This window comes from Sciurus carolinensis, unplaced genomic scaffold (genome assembly GCF_902686445.1).
Source record: "Sciurus carolinensis unplaced genomic scaffold, mSciCar1.2, whole genome shotgun sequence".
Taxonomy (NCBI): domain Eukaryota; kingdom Metazoa; phylum Chordata; class Mammalia; order Rodentia; family Sciuridae; genus Sciurus; species Sciurus carolinensis.
The window spans coordinates 1,111,919-1,123,076 of NW_025920137.1; the positions used below are offsets into that span (position 1 = coordinate 1,111,919).

Below are 11,158 nucleotides of genomic sequence, written 5' to 3' on the forward strand. Positions count from 1 at the left end.
TAATTTGTTCTTTTTAGTTATACATGACAGTAGAATGTATTTTGATATATCATAAAGTAACAATGGTCCACTTTATGCTTTGAATATAGCCCTCGCTGTTCTGCCACTGCAATTTAGTTTTAAAATGGATATGTTTCTTTCTTTTTCTGTCTCCCTGCTCCTCCCTAATCTCTCCTCCTCCCTAATCTCAGTGGAAACTGGATTACCTTTCTTACCCATTTTAGGCAGATTTCTCTATCCTTGAATACACACCCATCATAGGAATGAAGTAATTCAGATTTGGGGGGTGGTACCAGAAGATCTAGAAATGACTCGCTCCCAAATTAACAAGTGAATTACAATGTCCACAGAGAACACCTGGAATATATCCTTTCAATCACCTCTATAAAAGTCCCCTGTTCCTACTGATAGGTAGAATCAACCTCTGGGACAGTAGTTCCCTGTGTTTCTCTTTTGCTAGCAAAGCAATACATCTTCTTTTCTCTTTTTCTCAAAACCATGTCCTCATTATTGGGTTGGCATTGGGGACAAGGCTCAAGCTTTCAGCAACAATAATACATGGAGTATAACTTCCCATTTTTGTGGTTTGTACATTGTATTTCTGAGTTTAAAAAAACTACAGCCCTTTCCCAAGGTCTGAATACATGACAAGCAGGTGCCGGGATAGAGCAACCCACAGTTTCTGGGTGAAAGATTTACCCCTGGAGTCGCCCTGCGCCTTGTTCAGTGTGTGCTCAGAGAGGCACACAGTTGGTTACTTCCTTTCCTTGGGTTGGTCTACCAGTGTCTAATGTGGCTGTGGCAAGGAATATTGGGTCTTCTCTGAGCTGCCACAATCCCCTCTGACCACATCACAACCACAGGATGTTCTACAGAAACAATTATGTACATAATGACTCCACTGCTATGCTGTTAAACCAGAACAGACACACAGGGTGGAACAAGGAAATAGGAAATGTTAGATCCAGAAAGGGAGAGACAAGAAATAAGATTTTCACAAGCAGGTCAATTAAAAGTGAAAATTAAAATTAGCTCTATGACAGCTATATTATAGGCTAAGACTGCATTTATGGCCTTACTTGGAAATCTGTTATTTATTTCCTATTATTATTCCTATTATTATCCTATGTTATTTTTTGCATGTCTTTGCAAACTGCATAAATATTTGAACAATTAGAATACATCAAAGTTAACCTTATAATATTCTCATGAGTAGCTGAAATGTTGAAGAAGATTCCATGAAAGGCCCTGATACACATATTTGGTGAACTCCTCATTCAGAGAAAGAGTCAATTTTCCAGCAACTTTATTCCAAGTCCTGTTTCTCCAGGTTCTACAGGTAGCCTGCTTCAATTTGTTTCCTGCATTCTCCATTATTCAGCTGTGTGACTGGACAGATTGCCATTCCCACATCTGTAAAAGGTAGATAATAATAGTGCTTATTATTTGTTATGAGGATGAAATGGCTTGGTGCAAGTGACATGCCAACATAGCTCCTGCCAACCACTCCTGCACAATCACCATCTTTGTCATTGCCATCGTTAGTATCATTAGTAGTCCTCTCTGGTGACACCTTCCTACCTCCATTGTGTGTGTACCTCACTATCAACATCTCTCCTCCTCTGCTTCACCTAATTCTCTCAGGATACTTCTTCAGCAACCCTTACTAAAGAAATTTTGGGACTTAAAAAACAAAAACAAACCAAAAAAACCTCTTTTCCCCCCTTTCTCCATTCTTTACAGTCTTTCTTTGGATAATTTCTGTCTTTTGTGCCTTTAAATATAAGGCTTAGGTGAAAATATCCTCATTTACCTTTTTAACATGTCCTTTACTCCAAAATAAAGTCCTATTTATCCAACTGCTATTAACCATAGATGTAAGATAGGAATCTCAAACAAAATTTGCATAAACTGAACAAACAGTTGTAGTTATGCACCCTCACAAACTCCATAAAGCAACTCTTGCTGTTCAGCGTCATCCTAAAGACATGATCATCTCCATCTTCCACTGCCTGTGTAGTCCCCTGGAAAGGTCTTAAGTTTTTCTTTCATCTCAAAGAGTTAAAATACTTCAAATGGGGTATCTATGAATTTTCTCAGATCCAAATGAGAATTTCACAAATTATATAATTAGCTGAGAGGTTAGTGTTTGTCCAAAATTAGTTCTCCTTTTTAATTTATTCCAATGAAAGAAAATAAATCATAACCTAAAGTTCACAGCCATTCACCCTACTTGGTCTTAAGATCATGGTGTCACAGGGAATTTGGGCTGCTCTCAACTGCTGTGTGTTTTGTTAATGCCAGTCATGTACCTCAGCATTGGGGAAGCAAAGAAATCTCAGAGAGAAGCTTCCTTTAACCACATGATGAGTTCTTAGGGAATAAAAAATCCACAAGCAAATTAGGTACACAACTGTGTGGCAAGTACTAAAATGGAAAATTCTATAGAAAAAGGGCACACTTGGGGAATCTTAATTCAACACCTCAATGGTCTAAAATATTTTCAATTTGGGCAAATTGCCAAGATTTAGATTGATAATTCAGAGGCAGCATCTTCCTTATCTTTTGTCTTAGTCTTTGTTTATGCACTAAGCAAACTGCTCATGGTTCACTGTGGCACCTAGTGCTCATCCTCCTGAATTTAGAACTCTTATTCTTACATGCTGACAGGAAGTACGTGAGCACTAGTAAAAAATCTTTCCCTCCAAGCTTGAACTCTTTTGAGTATGCATAGTTATCCTCTTTCTAATGAATGAAGTAGGATTGGCCTCCACCCTGAAAGTACTTACCACATGATTTCAAGAACGGTTTTGGAGTCATACACAGTATAAGTCACCACATGGCAAAAGTAGCCTTTGTGTTCTTCAGATTAAAACCACTCATTATATTTCACTTTTTTCTTCATCCAACAGTTCATTTTATAAACCCACTTAAGTAACTTTTTTGTTCCCCCAAACCCACTAGACTACATAGAACCCAAGGTAATTTGGTGGACGGTTAGTTCTTAATAAGAACCAGGTGGTTCATTTCATAGGACCATTACTTTAGTTTTCTAGTGTTTTCATAAGGTTCTTACCATTCATAATGTTTCTTTTGCATAATGGAAAAAAGTTAGACATATCATCATATCCCATATTATAGACATATCATAATGCCTACCCTTCCGTTTTGATCTTTCAGTGTAAAGTCAAACCACACTATAAATTCCTTTATTGTACAACACAGATCTAGTTCCAATGTGCATAGGGTCACTGACGCTGGAAGTCTCATGTCCTGTTATTTTAAAAGTTTCATTCCCAAAACTCCTTTGGCACCAAATCTTGATGTTCCCATTTTATTCCATTTAGTAAGCCCAAGGTCTTCTTTAAAATTCATAATCTTCTAACCCACAAAAACATTTGTAAGTTCTTACTCTGTCAGGATACTAAACCAGATGCTAAAATTGCTATTGTAAAAACAGTGAGTGCTGAGCTTCATAAAATGACAGGTGTGCTTCAGTGTTACCCCTGCCTGCGTTCACCTCCACAGCACCATGATCACAGAGGAATTCTTCTGCATTTAGCAAGAAAGGAGAAATGGTATCCTCTTCCCTCCATCTTCCAGTTCAAATCAAATTCACAAGTTCCACTACAACTCAGCAGAGAGAAGATGGCACCATGGTGCTATTTGCCTGGGATCTGCAGATGCAGCAATCATGACATTTAGTACCAACCCACTGCCCCAGTGGTGACAGAGGGGCTGGACAGCCACTTCACACTCAGAACAACACAAATAATACCTCTCTCATGTTTAACACCAACAATCACAGGAAGAGCTCTATGTGTCTTTGGAGATGGAATCAGATGTAAAAACAATTCTAAAGCTCACATTACTCCTAATCCATTGTAAAGTGGTCACTCTCAAATCATAACTTTTGCTCCAATATGCCATTGCTTGTAAACATTGAGAGTCATCAGAGCTGAGTTTCAGTATAATTCCAGGCAAGACCTTTTGTAATAGAATGTTAATATTTTTCAAAAGAATAATTTTGGGACATTTCCCAGATCAGCATCTGGATTTTTTATAGTTCCCTAAGGAAAGGACTTACAAGAGGAAGCAGTAGAATAATTACATTTATTGACAGTTTATTTTATATGTGAATTTTTTTCAGCACATCTGTACACAACCCACACTTCCTCAGGTGCCAACTGGTCCTGTTTTCTTTTATTTGTCTCTGAGTACCTGACTTGAATGATAATGCCTAGCAATGTACCCCATCCATACACACTTCAGTGAGGATTCAGTAAGATTCAGTTTTATAATGCATAACTGTAGTTTGTTGGGTGGAAAAGATTTTTCCAATACATAGGCTCTTCTTCCTGAAGAAGAAGACATGATTTTTCATGAAGAAATGATTTTTCAGGAACTGTCACTAGTCCTGGTAATTTCACATGGAAGACAATTAATAGACAGAACACGGAGAAGAGTTAAAAAGCCCAGACATGAAAAGAGAAATAACATGGGTTCTCCACTGAGCCAGGAGAAAGAAACAAGTGTGACCATGCAATCGATAGCAAAATTTAGAAAATGTGCTGCTTGTCTAGTGAGAGGATCTGTAAAATATATTGGATTATCAACAAAGTCCAAAATGTTCTTCTTTGATAATATTCCTTATTGAATTTTAGAAGACATAATGAAAACAATGATAATATTAGGTTATTTAAATCTGGGTAATAAATAGTAAATTGGATTATGTGTTTCAATTTACAATTTATTAGGTTTCTGAGTGACATTAATGTGTATAAAAAAGGTCTCTCTGAGCAAAATGTATCCTAACAATGAAGACATATGTAGACATAGGCAAATTACAGTCATAGGCATATTATCACACAAATGACTAAATGGGACATTGATAAACTCCTGCAATCCTAAGTGCCAGATTGAAATCAGAATAGAAAAAAAAAATTCAAGCAGAATTTTGAATGATAATTGGAATATATGTCGGTAGATATAATGGGAAATATATCTACCATATTGTTTTAATATTACAAAAGTAAAAAAACAAGTAAGTGAATTTTGTCTCAATGGAGTGTAGTATAATCTTGAAATAAAACATAAGCAAGGCAGTTTAAAACAATGTGTTAAAAAAGAAAAAGAGGACTCTGTGATACCTGAGCAATTAGTTGTATAAAGTATAAATAAGTCATTGAAGTGTGGATGAAATGCAAAGAGATATTTAAATTATAAAATATGACTGCTAAACTGTAGGATAATAAGTACTGTTACCAAGAAATACTATTGTTTTACTACACGTACTGGTGGTTTTACAGACATAAGTGTCAAGGTGTGAGCTAGGAGAGAAATAATTATTTTGTGTAGGAAACAGATAAAATGTAAAGTTTCCATTTAAAAAGTTCAAGAAAAAGAGCTAAAGAGTTAATGAGATTAAATATGCTTAGAGAGGCTGGGAATATAGCTCAATTGGTAGAATGTTTGCCTCGCAAGCAGAAGACCCTGGGTTTAATTCCCCAGCACCACAACAAATAAATAATAAATAAATATGCTTAGAAAGGGAATCAAGTGAGGGGGGAAATGATTGAAGAGAGACTTCAGGATGAAAAAAGAGACATTTAAGGAAGTCTTTTAAAGTTATTTTCCAAAGGCCTGTGATATGGGTCCTTTTCTAGTCCCTCCTATATGCAGTGGATGCACCCCAGTACTGAGTTTTGTATCCACAGGGGCAGGGCTCCTAACAGGAGTGGAAGCTGCAGACTGTGAGGACTGATGAGTATGTGTTACCCTGTCAAAGGGGGACTTTAACCTGCAGGAAGAGGAGTCTGGTTTCCATTATTGCAGACTATGAGGAGTCAGTGAAGATTGATTGTTTGAACTTATTTGTTTGCATCAAAAATCTGTTTTAGAAATATACCTCTGACAGACATGAAAACATTGTCTTAGAAGAGGATATGGGGTGGGACAGGAACAGATTATGAAACTGTTGAAATATTCTGGTCCGGAAGGATAGATAAACAGCAAAGAGTGTAGGTGTGGAAATGGAGAGCCAGTTTTGACAGGCATTCAAAAATAAAGTCAAGAGGGATTGGCACATCACCAATGTGAGTGAGGTTGAAGGAAGGATATCGAAGATGTCTCCTGGCCATCAAGATGCAAGCTCCTTTTGGTAGATTTATTGTTAGTAGGAATATTATGGCTATGTTAAATTTATTTTATAAGCACAATCTCATTAATTAAATTTAAAAATTAATATTTTTCAACATGAGACTATAAATACAAATATTCAACCATTAACTGAAACTGGGTTATCTTAAATTTGATTTTAAAAATCAAACTATAAATTCATGCATTGTCTTTTCTCATAAATATATGCATATTCAGCTCTGTCCTCTGAAAATACCTGGAAGCAATAACAACTAGTAACAATGGACACTTTAGCTCTTTGATTATTATCTCTCAACACCATCTTCATGTCAATAGGAAACAGGATTGAACTTGAAGTATTTTCCCCTGGCCTGAGATGGAATCATTTGGCAGCAGTAAAAGTCAGAATGCAGAGTATTCAGTAAGACAAATGACACATTTTCTCCAATAAATCAGTTGTCCCTCTGTAGATCTAATTAGAACAACCCAACTTTTCAAACTTATATTTTATACAATCAGGAGAAGATTGGATAGAATTAAGAATTTGTCCTTATTTCCATTAGGTGAACTCATTATCTGGTAGGAAGAGAAAGAAAGGGAAAGGAAAATGTCCGTATAAATTTGAGATGTATTCTAAAGGTGGGTTGGTTTGTTGTTCTAGATGACATGCTATGATGTCTAGAGTTTATATTAAAATATTGCAGGACCCAACATAAAAATGTGTATGGAGGAGAGTGAGGGTGGAGTGAGGGATAGCAGGTAAACTCAACCAAATGTTAATTTTTTTTAATTTGGTTGATATGTATGTGTATTAATTAAACCGATTTCTTTAACTTTGTGTGTGTTTAGAAATTTCCAAAAAAGCCTATTCCAAGGAAAGATAACTTTGAATTTTAAGCTATAAGGCAGACCCTTTTAATAACCATATAGTTGGTCTTCCCATCTCAAGTATACTTCCATCTCCTAATTGTCAACATGTTCTCTATTTGACCTCTCATCTGCCATAGTCTTCAAAGTCCCCACACTGCTTGCCAGATTAAGCAGAAATCACAAGGACCTGCCATTCAAGGCCCTTTGTTTTCCTTTTCCTCTTTCTTATGGAGGTAATGCTGAGCATAAAATAAACCCTGCTTAATTCTATGGCATTTAGTACACTCACAATGTTGTGCAAACAGCACCTCTATCCAGTTTCACACATTTTCAATATCCCCAAAGAAAACCCACTTAACAGTTATTTTCACATGCTTTTTTATCTGATTCAAACTGGAGATCTAGATATATCTCTGAACGTGGTCAATACAATTATTTTGACTCTTGCTCACATCAGTCTTCTCTGATAATGCCTCCCTCCACGACTGCCTTTAAGAACACTCTTTTAATGCCCAAACCAAACTCCACTTCATTCATGAAGACTTTACAGTGCCATAACTCAGGTTTGATCTTCTACCTCCTCTGAATTCTAGCATTAACACCTCTTTCAATGATGAAAGAATATGCTCTTTTATAGGATAATATAGAACATAGAATTGTATTTCAGAATTTATTATTTTAATGACAATAGAGCCAAAGAAACTTAAAAGAAAGAATATTTTAAATCCAAATAGTTCTTTGGTCCTTTACGCCTAAGGGAGGAAAACTGATCTTGGAACAAGAGAAAACAAAGCTCACACATCTGCAATAGGTAATGCTTTGGAAAATGGCTAGCTGCACATTAAATCACAGTGTGGGGGAAAATGTTACCACGATTGCCAATACTGTCAAAGTTTCTAGCAAAATAAAGTGTTCCAAAACAATTTAAAAAACAAACTGAAACAAAAAGCGCAGTGAAGCTGAAGATAATAATGAGAAAATCTGTGGGTATAAATGTTGAGCATTTGACAAGTCTCCACGAGGTCATTGCTGGCCAATGCATTGATGTTGGTTGGGTCTGGCATTTGAATTATGCAGGAAAGCCAGAGACTCTAGTCTCCACCTGAGTTCACTTTATCAGTTTCATGGCCCCCAATCCTGCCAGGAGCAGAGCCTGGCACAGGTGGGGATGAGTCACACAAATCTCAGGAATACTGGAATTTTAAAAAGCCTATGAGCTTTAGAGGTATCTGAGTCCAATTCCATCACCCTGCAGATGAATAATGGGGCTAGAAGGAAGGGAGACTGACTGCTTTACCTGATGAGTAGCAGCAAAGCCAGTCTTAGAGTCCACACATTCTCCTCTCAATTCCAAGGCTCTTTCTGCTCCAGGACCTAGATTATTTATTTGGTTCCTTTATTTTCCTTAAGTTTTGATTAACTTATTTCATTTTTCTGGGAATTTCTTTAAAAGTTTAGTTTGTGATTATTTCTCCTGAGGACCAAGAAAAAGAAAGTTGTCGTGAGCATCATATTCATTTACATGCTTCTCTACGAAAGTAAAACATTTACTCACAGTAATTTGCTACAGTTGTTCCGTATTGTGATTTCTATAAACCATTTTGCTAAAGAAGTCATGAGAAAACAATGAGCAAAAGAATAAAAGTCCAAGATCCGTTAAGAAGCGCTGGAGAAATGTCATAAGAAAATCAAAATCTGGACTGTGGCAGACACAATTCTACCCTCAGGAGCAAGTCCAAAATCTGATTCAGTCTCTTGCTGTCCGGTGGAAACACACAGCAGTAGAGTCCCTGCTCAGTCAGGCTGTGGGTCACAGAGGATGGTGTCCTCACATGGCAAAGGGTAGAGGATGGTTGTGGAGATACAGAGAGGATTCTTTTGATATCTCTTCTTATATACACACTAATCCTAATAGATTGGGGTTCAACATTTATAGCCTCATCTATCCTTAATTACTTCCTTGGAAGCCCTGTCTCAAAATACAGTGACATTGAGAATTGTGACCTCAAACATGAATTCTTGAAGGACACATTCAGTCCATAGCAAGCCCCATCTTTACTTTCACGTTCACATGGTGTTCCCCATAACTTTGTACTTGTCTGTCTCTTGGTCCAAATTCTCCTCCCTTTGTGATAAATATCTCAGTCATATTGAATTAAGGTATTATGGTTTAGATAAGAAGTATCCCCCAAAAGTTCATGTGTAAGACTGTAAGATTTATGTTTTCTTTTCTATCAAAGTTAAACTTATAATGCAACATAGGTATGTTTACTGTAACTTAAATTTCAGGTGTATAATGGGGCCATCTTAAGTTAGGAAACCATGTGGTCAGAATGAAGTCATTCTTAAATTTCCTAATAGGTATCCAATCACAACTGTAGCCCTTTCTCATGCCCTCCCCAATTTTAAATTACCTAATTGAGTAAATAGTTCCCCTGAACTCTTCCTATCAGAGTGAGGAGCAGTTCCTCACTAGGGATAAAAACTGGCAGACTGCCAGGTGTGTGTGCTCACTGGATTCCCTTTGGGGATGCACCCTTCTGCAGAAGTACAGTTGGACCTTGCCCACCCATTCCTGAGCATGTCTTTGATTTCTTGCGGCACCTCAGTATTTCTAACAAGACAAGGCAGGATGTTCTAGATGAGAAATAATTGGGTCTTGAAAGCCTTGAACTAATCACTGCATTAATCCCCTAAGAAGGATTAACTGGGTGTAACCATAGACAGGTAGAATGTGGCTGGAGGAGGTGGTCATTAGGGGTGTGACTTGTGGACACATAGTTTGTCTGTGATGAATGGAACACTCTCTCCCTCTGCTTCCTGGTGGCGGTGTCTCCAGCTGCTTTCCTCCTCCACACCCACCACCTCAGGATTCTGCCTCATCTCAGGCCCAGACTAATGGCATTGACCATCTATGGACTGAGATCTCTAAAACATTGAGAGCCAAATAAACTTTTCCTTCTTTAACTATTCTCATGGGGACTTTTGGTTATAGCTATTTAAAAAGGTGACTAAAACATAGGGGTTCACTTTAATCTTGACTAATTACATTTGCAAATTACCTTATGTCAAAATAAAATACTGAGGAATTAAGATTTCAAACTTACTGGGTTTTCAGCTCACTGGTAGAATACCTGCGTATGTATATGAGGCCCTGGACTTGATTCCCAGCACTGAAAACAAAACAAACAAACAAAAAAAAACCCAGGAAGGATACAATCCAACCTATAATATATGCATACCCTTCTCTGGGACCAAGGCATTCAATAGTTTAGATGATGTATTGGCTTTCATACCTTCATCTAAAGATCCTGAGGCAAGACTTTGAGAGAAAGTTATTTGGGAAGTATATGGACAGGAGCACAAAGGAGTGGAGAAGGGAAGTGACATGAAAAAGAGTGCATGATAAGTCAGGGAAATCCCATGGGGGAAATATGGGAAGGGAAAAATGATCACTCCAGAGAGCTAAAAGAATGGGAAGATATAATTACCAATTTTCTTGCATGGGGTTGGGTGATGGTGGTTGTGTCCTCTCCTTCCTTTCTCTCTCCCTTCTCCTTCTCCTCTCCTTCTCCTCATTTTCCTCGTCCTTCTCTTTCTCCTTCCTTTTTGCTTTAGCCTGGATAGGTCCCTGGGGAAAATGCATATTCATGAGCAAAGACAAATCATGGTCATGCCTCACACCTCTGTGTATTAACTTGGATTCCTGCTAGTCTTCATTTGTCGTATCAGGACATTACTTATAAACATTCGTGTTAGACAAGACTCTATTTCAAGTCTCACACTTGTCATCACAAACTCATCCGTAGCCCAACCTCACCCTGGATACTAAGCTCTGAGTTCCCAACTTAGAATTCTACTCCGAGAACTAAGCACAGCACTTATCCACATTCTTTATCTGCCACAGAGGCAAAAGAAACAGCAAGCATAACACATGAGGAAAAAAATGTAGAATTAGCTTCCTTAGAGTATTGGGCAATCTTACTCTGTAATTATGTTTTATCAGTGAGACCTGCTAATAGTGATTCCAGTGTTGCTTTAAAATAATTGTTTTTATTACTGTGACTTTTCAGTTCACCTCTAAATATCCTCCTAAAACACTTGGCCCATGTACATGAGTATAATAAAAGTAAAACAAAATAATTAATCC

The 11,158-nt window shown here is 37.4% G+C and overlaps 1 long non-coding RNA gene across 1 annotated transcript; it reads right to left on the reverse strand.

Moving 5' to 3' along the window:
- Nucleotides 1-1,104: 1,104 nt before the first annotated feature.
- Nucleotides 1,105-10,620, reverse strand: LOC124974219 (uncharacterized). The gene is made up of 3 exons (XR_007106766.1): nucleotides 10,500-10,620; nucleotides 8,306-8,482; nucleotides 1,105-1,413 (listed from the first exon to the last, which is right to left on the reverse strand). It is a non-coding gene; the product is annotated as an uncharacterized LOC124974219 (long non-coding RNA).
- Nucleotides 10,621-11,158: the final 538 nt, after the last annotated feature.